At 35.7% G+C, this 21,821-nt stretch overlaps 1 protein-coding gene across 2 annotated transcripts in view; it reads right to left on the bottom strand.

Moving 5' to 3' along the window:
• ZNF385D (zinc finger protein 385D) overlaps positions 1-21,821 on the bottom strand; it is a 904,997-nt gene that overhangs the window by 198,239 nt on the left and 684,937 nt on the right. The gene's annotated exons all lie outside the window — the stretch shown is intronic.

Raw genomic sequence — 21,821 nt, 5'->3', positions numbered from 1 at the left:
AATTTCCAAAAGAATGTAGCTAAGGGGAAAAAAAAGGCAATATAATAGCATTTTGCTCTGGGAGATTGAACAATAATGCGCGATATGAATTGGACCACAGAGTCTATTCTTTAATGAAAGATACCAGGAAAAGGAGACATAACAAATCTATTTTCAGATTCAGCTGACACGGACTGTTGCTTCTCCCTAATTTGTAGTAGAACACACATCATCTCTGTTGGATTGGATGTGACAAAATTTGGGGAAACAAAATAGAAGTCATCATTTTGTGTGAAAATTGGAATCAAGTTACATTGTCATCAAGCAATTTGAAGTTCTGAGAAATTATTTTTCATGTATCTTAGTCAAATATCATAATGTTTATAACTGAAACATTTGCATTATATTTATTTTATTTCTTTATTTGATGAATTAATTTATGAGAAAGTTATTCTTACTTTATTATATTTATTTTGAAGAAACCTATGATGCTATTAGAATGAAATTTTTTGACTAGTTGAAATTGAAATATGCTGAAAAAATCTAAAACTCTATATTCTTGAGATTTAGCAGAAAATTATCAATTTTGCAGCTGTCATAAGCTGGTATTTAAAGGCAGAGAAAGAAAAGGAATGTAAAGTCACTTATTTTGATTCCTTATCATATGAGAGTGAAATTAAAGCAAAATCATTAGTGGTGCAGCAGTTTTTATTTTACTGTATGATCTTATCTTTATTTTACTCTACTATTCATGATTATGCAACTACTGTGAATAAGAGCTTGCTGTAGCCCTTGAATTACACAAAGTATGTGTCAAAATGACAGATCTTTAAACTGGAGTACATGAGCAAATGTAGAAAAATGAAACAAACTAGTAATAAAACAAGAAACAAAAGGTAAGGGGGTATGGTTAAACAGGAAAAAAAAATAATTTTAATATATTTACCCGTATGCAGCTATTTTGCTGAATTACTATTTTCAGGCTGTTCTAAATATTAGTCTGGATGTCCTGACCTCACTGAGGAAACTTCAAATCATATCCTAAGTTATTTCAATAATAAATTCACTAAAATTCTGAGAGATGGAGCTTTTAGCATTGCATTCTTTAATGATTCCAGTAAACAGAAAATTGATAATTAAGTATAAACATTTTATAAAATTGCATATTTCTTCCAACTCTCGCCTCTCATTAATGCATATATTGCATTACTCATAACATACAGATAAACCTAATGAATATATGTTCTTCTACTCGCAAACTTAGTTAATGTTCTAACCAGTGATATTGGTGGCTGTGCAAAGCAAATAGAAGGAAAAGGCTTTCTTTTTCATAATAAAAATAAACCATAAAATCAGCCATAAAGAAAATCCATGATCTTCTAGCTCTAAACAGCATTGTATTCTACATATATCTGTTATTTTTAAATATTTAATGTATTTGTAACATTAAATTTGAGGGGTGCTTACCAAAATTTAATTTTCATTTGCCAGTCAATAAAAAGCTGAACATATGACATTCTTAGTTTAGAAGTACATAAAAGCTAAGTAGCATCTTTCTAGTTTTTCCAACTACATAATAATATTTTAGGTGAAAGGCATGTATGTTATGTTGTTGTGATGGCTTCTTAAGTACTCAAATATCCAGCTAACCAAATTACATGTAAATAAAACAATGTTCTCAAACCTGGTATTTTCCTTCAGTACATTCTAGGATTTAAGGTTTACAAATTTGGGGGTTGCAGTTTTTTAAAATTTCATTTTACAAAGAGAAGAAAACTGTCACTTAGAAGAAATGTAATTAAAATATGAGTCAAGAAAATAAATCTATTCATACACATAAGGGTAATGTGTCATTAGCTTACAATTTCAATGGGAACAAACTATGGTTTTGTTCTCCAGGTCTGTCTGTGCTGCTATACAGAGGTCTTCCCTAAAAGTCAAAGCAGATCTTTATGCCAATAGAAACCCACAAACATATACACATGCATACAGAATAAATCACAGACATTCTTTACATCCCTGTAGATTCTGTTTCAGGATTTTGATTAAAAATATTTATTTTGTTCTCCTATTTGATTAATATTGATCAAGCACAAGTGAGGCATTGTGGTTGCCTAAAAGCATAATGGTGATCAGGCTAGACTTGGTTCCTTTCTTGCAGAATCAAATGGATTCAGAAAATGTCTTTGTTTCTTAAGGTTAAAAAAAAAATCATTAACAATTAGATGATATTTAAAAGAATGAAAATGTATTGAGTGCCCACCACATGCCTGTATATTAACTAGTTTAATCATTGTAGGGATCTTGCAAGATATGTTTCACTAGTATCTCCTGTATAGAAAGGAAGAAACTGAGACACAAGAAATTGAGACACAAGCTACTTGTCCGAAACTACATAGCTACTAAAGTGGCTCGGATGGGAATCTAACTTAGACAATCTTGCTCCAGGACCTATGCTCTAAAACACTGCATGAACTTCAGTAACAGACCCTGTGAACACAGTGCCACCCATCCACATTTGCCTAGTAACTTACAATGCAGAGTTCAAAAAATGTATTGTCTCCAAGTGGTCCAATTTTTCTCTTTCCATTTGCTTGCTTTCCCTCTCCAACTTCTCTCTCCCAAAAATCTAGATTGTAGATTTTAGATGACTCTAATGGATCACGCTCAGGGTAAATTGCTTTTTTGTGTGGTGGTGGTTGTTAAAGGAGAAAACAGAATTTTTAGATATTCCTGATTATCACACGGTTCCAAAACTTTAACAACTGGGCTGACTCTATAATTAAGTCCTAATTTATATGTCCCTCGATTTTCCTATTCTTCTCTGTTATTGAACACATCATCCACAAAAATTCCAAATGATAACCAGAGGAAATTAAAAGAAATACAGCAGTAAAAGTAACTCACCAGAATACTGAATATTCAAAATAAAATTGGAAGGAAAATCCATGGGTTTTATGTGTCTGCACTTCTAAGCAAAGGGACTCCACAGCTTTGTTCTGGACTATCTTTTCTAGGATGTTTGTTTAGCGCATCTTGTAAGTTAGATAGTGTCTCCCTCTGGGCAGAGGACAGAAATGTTTCCTGACCAGTGTAATAAAAATAATGCTCTTCTCCAGAGCAAAGGTTGTGCAGGTTTCCTGGGAGCCCCCTTTAAAAGACTGTCCTTTTGCCAAGCTCAAGTTCCCCTGGCTGTGATACAAAGTCACTACCTGTGCAGTACCAATCTGTGCCCAGCCTGGCGTCACCCTGTGGACTTGGGAGGCAAAGCAAGCCAATGTGAACGTGAAGCTCAATGGTTCCAGCAATAAAGTCATTTATCTCTGACCTAGAAGTCTCATGTCTTTCACCAACATCTATAAATCTGTGGTAGACTTACTTAGTTTGCAAGTCAGTGTAACTTCTCCGATCCAAATGAATAAGAGGTACATTGGTTTTGTGTATAGAAAACTATTCTAGTTATCCTTCACTTAAATTTTTATCTACCTCTTGTAATCCTCAGGTTTTTGGAAGAACACATCGTGAAACATAAGCTTGTACTTGAACTTGACAAGAAATGACCCAATGGCAATCTTATCCAAAATTTTTATCTAGAGAAATTTCCTCAATAGCTGAAGCATACATACCTATTCATTGCTATGAAACCACAAAGACACTACAAAAGGCAGTTTCTCAAATTCACCCGATAAAGATAAACATTAAAAGAATTCTGGATCTTAATGTACTAAAGGACACTGACATGTATGTCCACATAAAAAAGACAACCACACATTCCAACTTCAGAAAGAGTTATATTCATATTCCCATCTAATTCAACTAACACTCTGAGACTTAACAGATTTTCAGAACTTCAGTTCATTGGAGAGCAACCAACTATAATTTTTCAAATTATTTAAGAACAATTAAGGTAATATATAATATTTCTATACTTAAGTCCTACAACAACAGAGAAATACACACCCTCCACTGCACATTATCTGTATCTCTCCTCAACTTTGTTTTCCAGAGTACATAGTATCATCTAACACCCTTTATATATTACTTGTTTATTTATTTATAACCTACCTTTCTCCACTAAAGTGAAGCACTGTGTTCACTAGAGCAATAACAGAATATGATACATAGTATGTACCCAATAAATGCTGAATGAATTGATAAATACATTAAACAAATAGATATGCTAATTGATTTTTTTACAAAATTATGAAACTACTGAAAAAAGTTTTATATTCTGCTTTATAAATTAAAATATTATGAGCCTTTCCTTGTGTCATTAAATATTTTTTCAAGTCATTATTTTTTATGACTATATAAAATTCCATTTTACTGATCTACCATAACTTAAATATTTCCTCATCGGTAGACACTTGGCTTTTGTCCAGTGTTTTCATATTATAAATGATCCTCCTTATGCTTCCATGAATATTCATTCTTGGATATTTTAGTGCTAAGTATGTACTCTAATTTCAGTGAATGCCTATACATACAATTTTAGATGGAAACCAATTGTGCTTTAGATCTGCCCTACTTTAAAAATTTAGGATAATGTATAACTATTTTCAGTGTAGATTTATTTATTCGAAAATATTCATCATATGAGTCTCACAAAGAGAAATCCCTTCACTTCACTATTACAGTTTAGAAAAACAAAAATTGAGACCACATCGCAGATTTTGTTTTATTGTATAATGAATAGAATAAATAGACCTCACGGCTTTCAAATGATCTTTCTGTATTATTTCCTTCTCACAACAGTTTAAGTAATTACACACTGAAATTGTTCACTCAAAATTATCTTGGATTTTAAAATTGGAGTTCTTCTTCCCCTTGTTCAAAGTTTTAACTTATTTTCTTTCTGCAAATATTTGAGAAAGAAAGAAGCTTAAAATCCACTCTGTACTGTGAACGTTTTGCACTTCTTATATTGGTCCTCCCAATGTGTCTGATTCACACATTTTGCTGGAATTAAATGGTGAAAGTGGGTCTTCCAGTTGAAATGCACATACACACACATATACACATTTCTTGAGTCTATCCCAGTAAGTTATCTTCATAGTTTTGTCTTTCTTTTCTACTTTCTTACTGAGCCATGATACTGGTAGGGGGTTGGGGGTATGAAAGATTGTGCCACTCCACACAAAACATGTTCCTGATATCCATCTCCAAATAAAAGACCATCTCAGATTCACTACTCTTGAAATTCAATAGGTTTTCCAAACCTATTGTATTTTTTTATAGGCATAGTATATCGGCTATTGAAAGTGTCTTTTATGTTTGGGAGCTACCAACTATATACTTGTAACAATGATCCAGAACTTTTTATGAGTGTATTCTTTGGTATGTATGATGGTACATGTGAGAACATACAGCTTGGTCTCTGAGGAAATGAAGAGAAAGGGTGGGATGGTGTGTTAACTCCAACAGTTAAAAGAGTTCAGCCTCTTTGTGACAAAGGCCGTCATTGGCTGGTCCTTTCTGTCACTCCAACACACTAAATATGAGTGTTTTATGCCAATGCTAGCTAAATTCATTGGCCTGTAAGCTGGCTGTATGAAGAGCTGAGAACCATGTGAAGCAAAACCTGGTATGTCCTTTTATAATACAAGAGAACTGGAATAGGACGCCATCTAGACCAGGGATTGAGAACATTTTCTGTAAAGAGCCAGATAGTAAATATTTCAGGCTTTGAGGGCCATGGGGTCTTGTCTCAACTATTCAACTGTGTTGTTGTAGCATGAAAGCAGCCATAAAAAAAAAAATACGTAAACTAATGAGGATGGCTGTGTTCCAATAAAACTTTATTTACAAAAATACGTGACCCACTGGATTTGGCCCACAGGCTGTAGTCTGGTGACTTTCAGCTTGTTCTGGCTTCTATTCTGACATGGTGACTAAGCACAAGTAAATCACCAAATTACTCTGGTCCTTAAGTTCACCATCTATAAAAAACACTAATAGAGTTCTAGATCTTAATGTACTAAAGGATACTGGCATGCATGTCCACATAAAAAAGACAACCATACATTCACTTCTAAATATTTTTGCTATAAATACATACACATGTGGATTTGACTAAAATGCCATATTTGATATCTGTGCCTCAGTTACTCCAAAGTTACCTTTTGAGTATCCAATCAGAAAAATGTGGCCTGAAACATTAATCTATCAAGTTTTAGCTTTATGAACATAGATAAAGTCATTTCTGCCTTTATGTCTCATATTCTTTACTAAAATGGGGATATTTAAACTACACAAAATTGTTCTAGCTTCATGTGTAATTGCATGTGTTCAAACCAAGATGCCCCCTCCCCAACAAAGTCATTCAATCTTTCAGGTCAGTCATTCATAAGCAAGTATCATGATGTTCATCTTAATGTGATGGAATACTCCAAATTCTCAGCAACATCACCAAAAGCTATAAGTAGAGTTAGAGTTTTCCTGCACGTGCCCTCACTAGAACTTCATCCCTGCTAGCTCCTGCAATGAGCAGCATTTCTCCTTGGTCTGCTTTTGTTCACACTGTAGATTATCTCTCATTTTCCATTTTCTTAGAGCTCTGTGTTTAGTTGAGTGTCATAAACAATTACAGGGTACCTAGAGTAAATTTTAGCATGAGGAATGAGGTATAGAACCAGAGAATTTGGATTAGAAGGGGGAAGGGGAGGACAGGGAGGAGAAGGAACAGGAGAAGAAAGAGACCTGAGGGAGAGAAGGAGGAGGAAGAAGAGAGAACAGGAGGGAGGAGAAGGAAGAGAAAATGGAAAATTATTATTATTATTATTATTATTATTATTTCCAATTACTGGGAATTTCATGAGTTACATCCCTCTATCATCGAGTCCTCCTGCCATGTCCTCAGGTTTCTCTTTCTTATTAAACTGTATTAAATTTATGTTCTCTATCTCCACACATATTCCAATTTCTTGGACCAAACAAAAATTTTCTCACTTTGCTATTAGAACAAATCAGCTCTTCTTTGAAGCAATCTTCTGAAAATCTCCTTACAAGTTAAGATGCATTTTGTGGCATTTTCATTCTACCATCACTTAGTCAGCAGGACTCACTAGTTAAGACAAAAGAGACCTCTGGGAATATACTTAAAAGATTTGAATATAGAGACTTGAACAGATATTTGTATACCTATATTCATAGCAGCATTACTTGCAACAGCCAAAAGATGGAAACCACCCAAATATCCATCAATGGGTGAATGAATAAACAAAATGTGGTACAAATATACGATAGACTATTTTTCAACCTTTAAAAGGAAGGGAATTCTGATACATGCTAAAAATGGATGAACTCTGAAGACATCTTAAATGGAATAAACCAGATACAAAATGACAAACACTGTACCCAGAGTATCCAAACCCTTAGAGACAGAATGTGGAAAGGTGATTGCCAGGGGCTGGCAGGAAGATAAGGGGAAAGGCCAGTTGTTATTTAATGGGTACAGAGTTTCAGATTTGCAAGATAAAAGAGTTCTGAAGGTGGATGGGGTGAAGGTTGCACAACAATGTGAATATACTTACTGCTCCTGCACTATACACTTAGAAATGGCTAAAATGGTAAATTTTAATTATGTAAATTTTGGTATAATAAAAAAAAGCCAAAGCAGAAAAAATACATGTGATTTTCAAAAGCCCATGTTTTTGAATTCCAAGAGTTGGGCTTTTGAGTGTAAGTTCTAAAGGCCACAATGTGTAAAGTTCCTACCATAACAAGACAGATTGAGAAAAATGAAGGTTCACGTAAAGCCCATTTTTCCCATGTCAAAGCATAGTAGCTGAGGAAGGCCCACGGAGTCAGAGAAGACAAAGACTTAGTGTTGGTGGGTAAAGAAGAGTCAAGCTGAGTAGAAGGAAAATGGCCATCATGTACTTTGTTAGGAAAGCAGAGACAAGGGGACCTGTTCAGCTTCATCACTGACCTACGTCACCAATGCCAAGAAAGGGCAGTGACACTGCAAGATCCTGGAGCTTACATGGGCCCACCATAGTTCAGGAGCAAAATATATGTCTGTGTGGGTGAGTAGAAAGGATCTAAAAAAAATGAGTGAGTCAAATCATGGAATTACAGAATGTTCCAGTGATGCAACGTTCAACAGAATGAACTTTTCATTCACATCACAGTATCATTGATGCTCTGATGGCCTTAGACAGCCACTTCAATTTTCCAAGGATCGCGAGTGTCATGAAGAAATGACTGGATTGATTTCAAGATCCTTCATAGGTTGTAGAAATGGATAGAAATGACGTAACCTGCAGAGACCTGATGTGCTGTCCAATGCAGTAGCCATGAGCCACCAACCACTCTTTAGGCATAAATACGTTAAAATTAAATACAATTAAATACTTGGGTACTCAGTTGCATTAGCCACATTTCGAGTGCTCAACAGCCACCCACGGCTAGTGGCTACCCAAACAGAGCAGACACAACACATTTTCAACATCATAAAAAGTTCACTTGCACAACACTGGTTTAGAACAACAGGTGATAAAAGCAATCTATGTGGCTGAACCACCAAGAATCATATGAATAGACCAGAGAACATCCCACCTCCTACAACAAGAACAGGAAGGACAAAGAACCAGATGTCTCCTGCCCCCTGAGATTTTTAAGGCACCCAGAATATAAATATAATCCAGGGAAGTAGAAAGACTCTGGATTAACTAACATTGTATTTTTACCACACACAGAACCGAAGTTCAAAATAGAAACTATGTTCGGTTAAAAAAAAAAAAAAAGTTTCTTATACACGTAGCCTTATAAATCAAAATCTGTAGCATATCACACATAAATCATGTTTCCCCGAGATAAAATAGGCAACACTATTGTGTGAAAGTAACTGTAGCATTTTTTAAGGATGAGATTGTATTCTTATCACCACCTATATGAAATGCACAACACGATGCCTAGTTTATACACCTGGTTGATAGACGGCACTCAAAACCGGTAGTTTTTCTGGTTATTACTCCCGAAAACATCTTGTTATGGACTTACAAAATAAAAGCATGTATCTGAGAAGGAACACAGCCATATCTAAAAACAACAAAACCATCTCTGAGAATAAGCAGCCAGGAAGAGCCGAGAGAACGTGAAGTCCTCTAAGTCAGAAAACTTGGCATGTCTTTGACACCATGGTCCCTGAGAAAGTTTTACAAATTTCAAATTGTAGAAAATACCAGGTTCTTGCACCCACTGGCAGTACCGGAACTGGCAACAGCTGTGCCTGTCAAATTCACACTAATCAGTTAACAGTTGTCCAAATCAAATTACAGCCAAGGTTGTTAGAGTCGTTGATAAAATAAACAGTTGTTGAGAGGGAGATGGTGCAAGCTGGTGAGATCGCACTAGCAGCTGGGACTTGGGGTGTGAACGAAAAGGGACAGGAAGTAGAGTTCAGCTGAGAGCTTTGTGACCCACACAGTTGCAGACTCCAGTAGAATTAACTTCCTAACCCTTTCGTTGCTAAGCCTCCTAATAGCGGGGGTCTTAACTGCAGCTGAAATCCACAAAGAAAGACTGGACAAATGAACAAATGAAACTCAGGGGTAATACTCCTGAAGCACAGCCTCTGTTTTGAAGGTGGGAGCAGGGCTTAGAAATAAAAAAAATAATAATAAACCTCTAAATCCACTGGCAGACCAAAATTGGGGGATTTGAGAAAAATAAAGCTATTAGATTAGTTAGTTTGTAGGAATTCTACAGAAGTGTGTATGACCTAAGATTTTCTGGAAAAGCCGAAGTTCCCTGCAGTCCCCACCTACTTCCAAGGCAGCCAGCCACCAGCCCTCCCTGTCAGCCAAGTTTCACACCATCAGTCCCTGCGTGGAGCAAGGAGCGTCAGAGAGAAGGGCAACCGGACAAAGATAAAGCGACTTCATGCCAACGAGTCATTTCTCTTCTCCTCATTACTAAGTCACAGTGGCTGGGTCTCGTTTTAAATTTAGCTTTCCTAGGCCCACGTTCAGCATTAGGTATAGAGAAGAACTGCATGTTAATAAAACTTAGGAAATGCCTCTTTCGATAGCCAGGGGTTTAGGTTTGGCATTTCATTAGTTTATAATTTATGGGTGAGTCGCAAATTTGTCTTCTACCTGGAAGGGCAGTCAACTCCAAGAACGGAGTTTAAATGAGCATCTTGTAAAGCTCAGAGAAATGCAGTCCCAGTTTACAGGGACTGAGAAAAGATGTAAAAGATAACAGGGTCAGATACTTTTTTTTTTTCAAAGATTTTATTTATTTACTTGAGAGAGAGACAGTGAGAGAGAGCATGAGCGAGGAGAAGGCCAGAGAGAGAAGCAGACTCCCCATGGAGCTGGGAGTCCGATGCGGGACTCGATCCCGGGACTCCAGGATCATGACCTGAGCCGAAGGCAGTCGTCCAACCAACTGAGCCACCCAGGCGTCCCTCAGATACTTTTTTAAGAAGGAAAAAATTCAAGAAGAGTTTTAAAATTTGTTTTTCTTTTCAAAACTTCATGAAGATATATATATATATGTATGTACACATACATATATATAAAATTTGGGGGTGTAGAGATAGGCCATGGAAGTAAACACAGTCATGGATTTGGTTATGTTCAGGAAAATGAGGAAGGAAGGAAAACACCATTCACTGAGCACCTACTTATTCAGGACTGTTCTTAATGGTATAAAGTTTTTACTTTGGAGGTTTTGCTTACTGTGGTGTTCCACATTATCATCCTTATTTTCTAGATGAGGAATCAGTTGCCCAGGAAGGTGAAGTAAATGGACCAAGAACCACACTTGCTGAGCAGCAATTAAATTTGAACCCAGATCTCTATTTTCGAAGGTAAGTTACAAATTTGAAAGAGGACTTAACAGCCACAGACTGTTTTCAGTGGTAACTGGGATTAATTCATTCAGCCAATATTAAGTGAAAATCTACAGCATGTTGACCACCAATAGGGGAAAAATGGCAAATCGTGCAACTTGGGAACAGGTCAAGCCTAGAGAAAATGGGATAGTGTTGACCATGCTATAGGCTCTACCCACTTCAAAGTTACAAAGAAGGAAACTAACCTTTCCTCCCATTTCCACTCTCTTCATTTTCTTTCCATGTACTATTCGGCAATGTTTCAACCAGCATTCAGAGCCAGCGGCTTCAGTATGCCAGGTCACAAACAGAAAGCAGTGGAAAGGGCTGTGCTGTTGCCTGTTCATATCCACACTGCCCAGCCTGTCTTTGTCTAATTCTAGGGCTTGTTGAAGTTAAGGGTAGAGAGAACAGAGAGCCAGTCCAAAGTCCAAAGTGATTTTGCAATATGTCATTTATACCATGCTACAAGTGATGTTTTTAATTGGCAATCAATTTCTTAGTGACAGGCAGTTTCTCCTTTTTAAACAGCACAGAATACTCAAAGAAAACAGCAAGTATAGGGGCACCTGGGTGTGGATTAAGCCTCTGCCTTCAGCTCAAGTCATGATCTCAGAGTCTTGGAATCAAGTCCTGCATCGGGCTCTCTGCTCAGCGGGGAGCCTGCTTCCCTCTGTCTCTCTCTCTCTGCTTGCCTCTCTGCCTACTTATGATCTGTCTCTGTCAAATAAATAATTAAAATCTTAAAAAAAAAAAAAAAAGAAAACAGCAAGTACAGACAGATCTAAGATTTTCAATATTAAATTTACAGACAATCCAAATGTTCAGAATAATTCTTATTATCCAAATTCTGATATGGCTGTTAAGGAAATTATAGGTATTTTCTAAGCACTAATCTTTTAAAGCGATTGCCTAAATAACATGTAATAAAAATAACACAAAACCTCAATATGAGAGTTTCCTTACTGTCCCACTGTAAATCATCTCTAGTCCTACAGTTCTTCGGCAGAATATCATGACGTGACAGTGATGAATCAATTCTTCCTTTCTTTTCACCCTCCCCACCTCTCTCTTTTTCTCTTTCTTTGTTTCCCTTTCTTGCTTCCTTTCTTCGCTCTTTCCCTCCTTCCTTCCATACTTGCCACCCAGATAAAACAAACCCCTGCTTATTTTTCAAGAGTGCTTTCAGTTCTGAAGAACATCCGTTAACACAGCTAATTATATAATACCCATTAACACAGCTGAATTCCTAAAATAATGATTTTGTTCCATTTTCATTATCTGTAAGTCTGTTTCTTTTACCCACAGAATTAATTGGGGTGGTAAAATGTGCTTCTCCCTCTATATTCCTGACTAGCTTAATCAAATAATTCCTTAAAGTACATCACTTTTCATTTTAAATGTAGCTTTAAAAAACAGGTTAACAACTGCCTACATTTAACTGTAGATTTTATGGGCTATAATATTATATGTCATCCACTACCAATTTTATAGGCTTAGCAGAATAAAATAATCATTGATCTTTTTCATATGAATGCTATTAAGAAAAACGATGTAAACTTCAACTGATTAAAATGTTACTTAAGATGCTTTATTAAAACTTATTCTAAAGCAATTTTTCTCATTAAGACTTGACAAATCTGGAGAGCACTTTATTTAATCTCTATTACGAGGATGTTTTGCATGCAAAGAGGAGCCTGAAGGACTGTGAGACCCAGAGAGACTTAGGTGGTCTAGAGTCGCTGGTACCTGAGGGCGATTATTTCTTGCAGATCTGCAGCGTAAATTGCTTCTTACAAAAATCGAGGTGAGAAGACCAGGGAATCAAGATCTCGTTCATAGCTTTAGTCTTCTATAAATATCGATAACAAATGGAGATGAGAACCACTCCCAGTGAAAGCCTGTGTGATTCTTACACGTCTTTTACGATTCCTTGATTAAAATATCCCACAACAGGAATTCAACAGATTTAAAGGATGCTAGCAGATGACAAAAGAACTGGAAAAGATCTATCAGGAAATCGCAAAGGAGCAATCTTCCTTGCTGCTTTCCCAACTGCCCAAAGCCGGTACCATATTCTTCAGGTCAGTGTGTCCCAAGAAATAAGATACATGTGATATTTCATTTAACCCACAAATAACTCATGAGGCAGTTAGTAGTAATACTTTCATTTTACAGATGAGGTAACAGAGGTACAGGGAAACCAAGTAACTTCCTCTACACTATATAGTAAGTAGTGAATCCAGAATATAAACCTTAGATTCTGGTTCCAAAACCCACTGTCTTCAGCTCCATGGCCTTGCTCCTCAATATATGGTCCCTGGTGAGCAGGATCAGCTTTCCCTGTAACTTTTTTAGAAACACATTTTCTGATTTAATTGCATGCAGATATTCAGGAACTGCTCTACACTATAACAATAATATGAATAATAGTAAATTAAATTACATTATATATTTCTTTATAGCTTTAAGGTATGGGCCCATATAGTACTCAGTCATGGGCAAACCAAGGCTCGAGGGCAAGTAAAAAGAATTTTTTTTTTTTTAAAGTAGGCTCAGCATAGGGCCTGAAATCAAGACCTCAGCTGAAGTCAGGAGTCTGATGCTTACCTGACTGAGCCACACTGGCATCCCAAGAAGAAAGTTCTGAAAGACAAAGAGTTTATTTGGATGTCACCGGAGGGTGTTCTGTCCCTCTGTTTATAAAACAGCATGAACACATTGGCCTCTTGGAAGATTATGAAGGGAGTGGCCATGGACTCCTGTCCCCAGAAACTACTTAGGGCTATAACATCATGGAAATTTGCTGAACTTGCCTAGGAAGTGCTGTCCAGCTATATCAGAATGCTACCTTAACAAAGACACTAAATATCCTTTCTGAGAAAATAATGAAAAAAATGCATTTCATGAGAGTTTCCATTTATACAAGGAGCAATCTTGGCAAAGCAACTGTTCAGAACCAGAAAATATTTAGAACTCCCATATCTTTTATTGAATGCTTTAAATAACTCAAAGACCAAATTTAATTAATTTGTATCAAATGCAAAACTGGATATAGCTCTTTTATAATAAATGCAAGTTAGCTAAAAAATAATGTGATAGGATAGAAATTTTTTCTTTCAATTCTTTGACTTTGTTCAAATAAGAGTCAGCTCATTAAAGGGAATCAATCTGTCAAGTTAGTAGTATTGAATTTGCGAATTAAATTATTTAAAATATGTTGATTTCTTGTGCCTGCCTCCTCAGCTAAATTATGAGCTTTATTCTTCATTTATTCTACAACATTCTATAAACATTTATGAATTGTCTGTTACTTGCATCCTTGAGAGTGTCTAGTATGGTACAGATCTGTATTAGTCACATAATAAATGTGTTTATTGATTCATGAACTAAAATGAAATTTATTCAGTTTCTCTGGATTAAGACCACATTCCTTGAAGGAAAGATCAGGGCCTTGGTCATTATTGTATTTCCCAAACTAGAAATCTGACAGTAACAGGGTATTTACTAAATTAATAAATGAGTAAAAGTTTGCAGAGAACTAGGAAGTTGCTACACTCTTGAAGGGTACTGTGAAATATGTTAATTCTAGCAAGCAAATAATGTCCATTTTATGACAGTCATGTGAATATTTTATATCTTAAAATTTAAATTAACAACAGAACCCTTATGTATTAAACACCTTTACTTAATTATCAATTAAATTGATAATTTAATTATCAATTTTTATTTTATTTTTATTTTTATTTAATTATCAATTAAATAAAACCAGCTATTGTCAAAGTTTTCAGTTTCTATTCATTTCCTACTAGCTCACATATGTTGTGATTTAATATTGTGTGCTAGCAATCAACCTGATAAACACATTTATGTATTTATATATGTTTCTTTTATTTCTCAAAGTTCATTTCCACTTCATATTCACATTATCAAGAGTCAAAATTTATAAGAACAAAGTCCACAATTACGAAACATGCATTCATGATTTTAGTAGCAGAATTCCTTAAGGCAGGTCTTTAAATATCAGTGCTCCACAGATAGACAATTTTTAAAAAGGGTAGAAATAAAATACATTTTTTTTATAACAAGTGTTTTTTAGAGCATCTGACATCTGTAAGATTTTTGTTTATGTCATTCTCCAAAAAATTTAAAAAAGAAGAAACTAATACAGATCTCCTCAGGACATAGGGAGAAATCTAGAGCCATTTATTCTTCCACTTTAGCTAATCAAAAATAGAAGTTGCCAATGTCAGTTAAAAATAATGGCCACCAACCAGTCATGTAAATAAAGAAAGCAGCTTCTATTGAAGAAGGCCAATGTACTAAATATGGAATTAGATAGTAATTGCAGAGCTAATTACCATATTTACAGTCAAACATTAAAGTTGGCAAGAAGATCAAAAGAAGTGATGAGAAGGCAAGCATCCTGGAGTCCTAGTATTTCAAACACCGAAAATGTGGGAAAGGTGGCCAAAATAAATGCGGAATATGAGGAACTGCATATGTAATCAACATTCCCCAGACCTGTGGAACTGTGTATTAAATATAAACAAATTTCACCTTTTGTCAACTTTAAATCTTTGGACCGATTTCAGGGAGCCAACATTCAACATTCAACTTGGAACATTTTTCTTTGCTTCTTATTTATTTATTTTTTCCCGGATGTTCTTTTAGGTTTATTTGGCTCCATTAAGAGTAAAGCTAACACCCGTCTCCCTGCCAACTATTGTAAGGATCTTTTTCTCCAATTGAAAACAGGATAGGCAGCAAAATACATAGATAAGAGAGAATGGTAAAGGGTGCCTAGATGGCTCAGTTGGTTAAACAATGTACGCTTGATTTCAGTACAGGTTGTGATCTCAGGATTCTGGGATCCAGTCCTACGTCAGGCTGTGTGCTCAGTGGGGCGTCTGCTTGGAATTCTCTCTCCCCCTCTCCTTCTGCCCCTCCCCTACTACTACTCTCTCCCACTCCCTCTCTCTAAAATTTTAAATCTTTAAGAGAAAAACAAAGAATGAGGTGGCTGCATTCATTTATTTTTCTGTATTTAGGCATGAAAGTCTTTAAAACATGACTTTTTAAAAATCCTTCAACAGCTTGCAGGTATCTGCAAATGACATACTATTTAAAATAACACATGCCATGTATCTCATGCTTTCAAAAGAATTCTGAGAGCAACATGTATTCTCTGGCTTTTCATGTTCCCCTCTCACAGATTCCCAACACATTTCAATGAAGTTAGAAATTAACCAGGGTAACACAAGGCAGGGAGTCTTACCTCCTCATTGCAGCTTTACTGACAATTTCTGAGACGAGACGAGCGTACTGGCTTTGGACACAGCAAACTTTTTAAAGTAGTTGATTGGTTCAAAGTTTGTTGATGTTGATGTGGGTTGTTTTCTTTTTTAAGGAGTAGTTAGCAATTATATTGTTACTTTTATTATTTTTTTTAAGATTTTATTTATCCATTTGTTGGAGAGAGAGCACAAGCAGGGGGAGCAGCAGACAGAGGGAGAAGCAGGTTCCCCGCTGAGCAGGGAGCCGGATGACATGGGACTTGATCCCAGAACCCTGAGATCACGACCTGAGCCGAAGGCATTGCTTAACCAACTGAGCCACCCAGGCGCCCTATATTTTTATTTTTGACACAAATATGTTTTTCAGACCCTTACAATTATCTTGACAATTTAAATCTTTTTACAAAGTAAAAAATAAAGACAAATTCTGGGCCTAAGAACCTATAAAATATTATCTCGTTTCTGTTTTAGCTCATGTTATTTTCATTCAGCTAAAATTGAGTATATTCATCAGGTGTACCACAGAGTGTATATGTGATCACTTCATTCTATTGTGTGGAAGAAAGTTCTATGGTTTCATCTGGGTTAGTAAGCACAGCAGTCTGGATTTTTTGTGTGGGGTGGTTGTTAATGGGAGAGAGGTCCTACAAGTTATTACTAAAACTATGCTGAAGAGTTTTACCATTTATATGGTAGATTACAAGTATTAACAAGTCCAGTTAGCCAACTTTAAATTTAAACTGGACTTGTTAACCTCATTTAGGAGTTTTATGATAGATATGTTATAGTGGGTTCAATGATCCTTACCTCTAAAATGAATATTTTCCTAACACTCAGAACCCAGTGGTTCTAAACTACAAGTCATTCCTTGAAAAATACAGACCTTTCAATAGAAAGTTAAGCATCATATTGACATTTTAAATTTGCCCCAAAGTTGACCATTGCTGAGGAATAATCAAAGGGCGGTGTTTGAATGGTGATATTAATTTGCCAAAGACTCTAAACTATCATGCCACCTATACTATGAAACCCAATGTAAGGCAGAGCACCATCTCAATCAAATTCCATGACAACTGATACTAATAACTAGACCCCAAAATGTTCCTAACTTCTTTGATCTCGATGAATATGCAAGTGTTTACATGATAATATTTTTAATAAGTAAATTTGAATTGCATTTTAGGAGTAAGTTATCAAGCTTGATTATACATTCTCTGATAGTGCAGTCTCCTCTAAACACTAGAAAGTTAAGGGACGCCTGGGTGGCTTAGTCAGTTAAGTGTCTGCTTTCACCTCAGGTCATGATCCCGGGGTCCTGGTATCAAGCCACGCATCAAGCTCCCTGTTCAGTGGGGAGTCTGCTTCTCCCTCTCCCTCTGCACCCCCCCACGTCTGTTCTCTCTTTCACTCTCTCAGATAAATAAATAAAATCTTTAAAAATAATAAAATAAATAGTAGAAAGTTACAAGAGGCAACAATTTAACCTTTCTATTTGGGTATTAATCTAAATAGTTTTAGGAGAAGCCTTTGAGCAAGCCTAATCATAAATGTGATACAGAAATCTCAGAATTGGGAACATGTTGATCAGAAAATCGAGACTTGTGTCTGAAGCCGGCACATCTAAGTATTAATATTGGCTAAGCCCTAAACTAATCATATGTTATAGTTGCAATATAGCATAAGTTGCAATAAAGTATTTTGCTGAAGACATTTGCAACTAATAAAATTTGAAAAGATTTTTAAAACATAAAGTACATAGAGTATTAAATAACTATGTATTGATCACCTAGAGTGAAAAACTAAGTATTAGCAACTCTTTCCCTTGTTACAGAATTTATTATTTTTTTAAACAACACAACCTGGACATTATAGACATGTTGAAGTCTTCTTTGTACCCCTTCACCAGCCATATTGTCTCTTTCTCATTCCTTAGAATCCTCTGCAAATAAGGATTTGATGTGTGTTCTTCCAGCCCATGTTTTTATATGCCATAAATCAATCTTTCTTTCTTTCTAAATCACATTGCCATATGATTTTAAAATATGCATATGTGCATATGTTCTATAGTTCTATACACATTGTGCGAGTTGTGCTTCCTCTCCGTCCCACCTTTTGCTTTTATGATATTTCCATGTAAAAACAATTCTTTTATTTCAAATACCTCTTGATATATTTATTAAGTAGATCTCAATGTTTATCCATTTTCCTATTGATAATCATATTGGTTGTCATGCAGTTGTTTTGTCTGTTTCTTTTGGCTAATAAAACATTGCTTCAATGAACATCAGTGAATTAAGCTTCTTGACACAGATATGGAAGTTTTTCTACATACCTAGATTCAGTGTTTTAAACATAGATATCCATATACATGTGTGTATATATATATTTTTTCCTTACTCAAAATTTTAAATGTTTTAGTATGATTTTAGATAAGTAGAATTAAAAAAAAAAAACTAATTCTAACTCAAAATCATTCTATTTCATCTCTTTGCCCTCGTTCCAAACTAAGATCTCAAAACCAGATATGCCAATAGGACCTGATAGTCTAAGAGATAATTAAGTTGAATCTCAAAAACAAGTTAGTATTTTCTGACTTTTTTTTTCTAGTTAAAGAACAAGTAAGGTTATCTGAGGGGGAAAAAAAAGCCAGTCTCCCCATAGAGACCATCACACACAAAAACTATCTATTTGGCTATATTAATTCTGTTGCGTAGAAAGTGCCAGAAAGTGCTGATTACCTCTCTATTATATAATTCCTATCACAAGTTCCTAGGAAAGCAGGGACCATTGCTTTTCAACGTAGCACGTGATGAAAGTCACAGAAGTCCTAAAACAGTAGGTATGCACATCTGTTCTAAAGAGCACAAGGATGTTTTGGTAAAAATGATTGTTTTTTTCTGTCTGATTTCCTTTGAAAAAAATGCTTCAAAAATGTCTCCAGCTTACTGTACTACTAGACTATCTTTTCTCTGGTTTCTCTTTTTAAAACGATAATTTGGATTTGGAAATCCAAATAATAAAGTTAGTTTCTTATCTCCATATATAGTCAATTGAAATTATTTTTTCTTTTTTTTTTTCTTTTTTCCTTTAGTTTCTGAAAATCCCTCAGTAAGGTCCTTGAAATAAATTCCATTTTAGAGTGTTCAGGAAGGAAAGCTCAAGAATTAACTGCTAACTTTACCTCTTTCATATTCACCCAAACTCAAGATAAAATGTGCCTCATGGGGTTAAGCTTCAGAGAAAGGCAAAATGCATATTATCTTATTTTTGACTGATACTGTCCTGATTTAAGAGTTTCAGAGAGTGCCATTTACCACTGCCACACCTCACCAGGATAAGGGAAATTGGATAGCACTAAAGGAATTTGGGTGAAATTGTATTTGTGGCTTTCTCAATACATCGTTCGAATTATCTAAATAACGGCTTCAAAGTCCCCATCACTTTCTGTGTGGAGCTGAAACTCAAATCCTTAAAAATAAGAGTAGAGCAGTGCTTCTCAATTCTCTCTGCTGAAGGACCAACTATTCCCCTCATCAATCACAGACCAAAACTCTTATAAAATATAATAAAATGAATTACCGGAAAAAATGAAATGAAAAAACATACCAAATTAAATCACAGTTCTTTATTGGCTTCAACAGATGTAAAATTGCTCTACAGGGCTATAAAAACTTCCAAATGCTGCTCACTCTCTATTTCTGTACCTGTCATAGACCTGGCAACAGTTTTTGGACCAGGATGGCTCTGAGAACAGCACTTTGAGAAGCACCAGGTCATGAAACCACAAACTGTCTTGCTGGCGAAAAAGTTCTCATTCCTTTGACTAAGAGAGTGAGAAACAGCATTCACATTGTTCTTTACATTTGTGTTGAAGGGGACATATGAAAAGACAACTTTCCTCAAAAGATTGTCTAAGAAGGTTATTTTTATACCTGTACTGAGCTATAAAAATGGATTTTCCCACCCATTTTGACCACAGGGTGGAAAACACTAACTCTCAACATTTAAGGGGCAAAGGAATTGCTTTGGGGATATTATGAATAATGCTTATAAGGGTTCCAACACCAGAACCTCTGATTCAATGGACTTCCCTAATATCTACTATTTCTATATTCCTTTTAAACTTTAACACCTTTAGACACTCATATGAGGTCAACATGATTATTCTAGTTCCACGAATGAGAAAATCTGGACTCAGAGTTTCACAATAGGGAAAGTATTAAACGTAGAACTTAAACCTTTTAATTTCTAAGTTTAGTTTTTTTTTTTTTTTCCCCTTATGCATGTACATGGGTCTTGAGTCTTAAGAAGCCTAAATTGTCGCTGGTGTAGGAGTGGATTTTTTTTTTTTAATTTATTGCCATTTAAAGTTTTTTATCCCCCTAACAATGATTGCCCATTTACAACATAAACGCTTATGAGAGTGACATAATATACAGTCCTCACTTACAATCTAAATGTTCTTTTCCATACTTGTCCAATCATGCCAGAATATTATTCAGCCTACTGTCTTGGAGATAAGTCTTCCAAGAAATTACAGATTACTTAACTGACTAGTATAGAACCAAGGCTCTGATAGCTGATTAAAGAAACTACAACTGTTTTCAGACACGAGATCAGTTAGCTTTGTTATAGATGAAATTGCACTGATCACTGAACCTAAGTCTTGACATGATTTGATGATCAGTATTTGTGTGATTTGGGGCAAATTATTTTCTCTCTCACCTACAGGTTTCCTTACCCATGTTATTTAGGTAATAGCTATAACACACAAGACTCTATGAAATTAGATTTTTTAAAGATGTGCATGTAAAATTTCCTTAAGAGCTCTTATCACTCAGTTCATGACCAATACATCTTTTTTTTTAAAAAATGTGATATATTGTGTGTTTTATTTTTCCTTTGTTTTTAGGAGCTCCAGGGAGCCTGAACCAGCTCCATAAAGAAAATTTCCCTGTAGTGTAGGGTCTCTCCCCAACCAGGGAGACTTATTTACCATCACTGCAGATAGGAAATAAAAAGCTGGATTAGAAATTGTCAGAAACACTGTAGTATGGAGTCTGGTGACGGCTGGGTGGGTGGTAAATTAGATGGCTCTAAAAATCTTTTCTTGGGGCACCTGAGTGGCTCAATGGGCTAAAGCCTCTGCTTTTGGCTCAGGTCATGATCTCAGGGTCCTGGGATCGAGTCCCACATTGGGCTTTCTGCTCGGCAGGGAGCCTGCTTCTCCTCTCTCTCTCTCTCTCTCTGCCTACTTGTGATCTCTCTCTGTCAAATAACTAAATAAAATCTTAATAAATAAATAAATAAATAAATAAATAAATAAAAATTGTCTCGTGCTAGGGCTGCCATAACAAAGTACTACAGATTGGGTGGCTTAAATAACAGAAATGTATTGCCTCACGGTTCTGGAGGCTAGAATTCCAAAATCAAAGTGTAAGGGAAGGATCTATTCTAGACCTGTCTTCTTGGCTTATTGATGGTGTTTTCCATGTGTCTCTTCATATCGTCTTCCCTCTATGTGTGGCTCTGTGTCCAAATTTTCCCTTATAAAGATAACCCATCATAATGTGTTAGGGTTCACACTAATGAGCTTGTCTTAACTAATTACATCTTCAATGACCTTATTTCCAAACAAGATCGCATTCAAAGCACAATGACTTATATTTTGGCGGGGAAGGACACACAATTCAATCCATAAC

Source organism: Mustela nigripes, chromosome 2, assembly GCF_022355385.1.
Source record: "Mustela nigripes isolate SB6536 chromosome 2, MUSNIG.SB6536, whole genome shotgun sequence".
Taxonomy (NCBI): domain Eukaryota; kingdom Metazoa; phylum Chordata; class Mammalia; order Carnivora; family Mustelidae; genus Mustela; species Mustela nigripes.
Note: the sequence above shows the minus strand (reverse complement) of the source record. Positions and strands in the feature narration are given on the sequence as shown.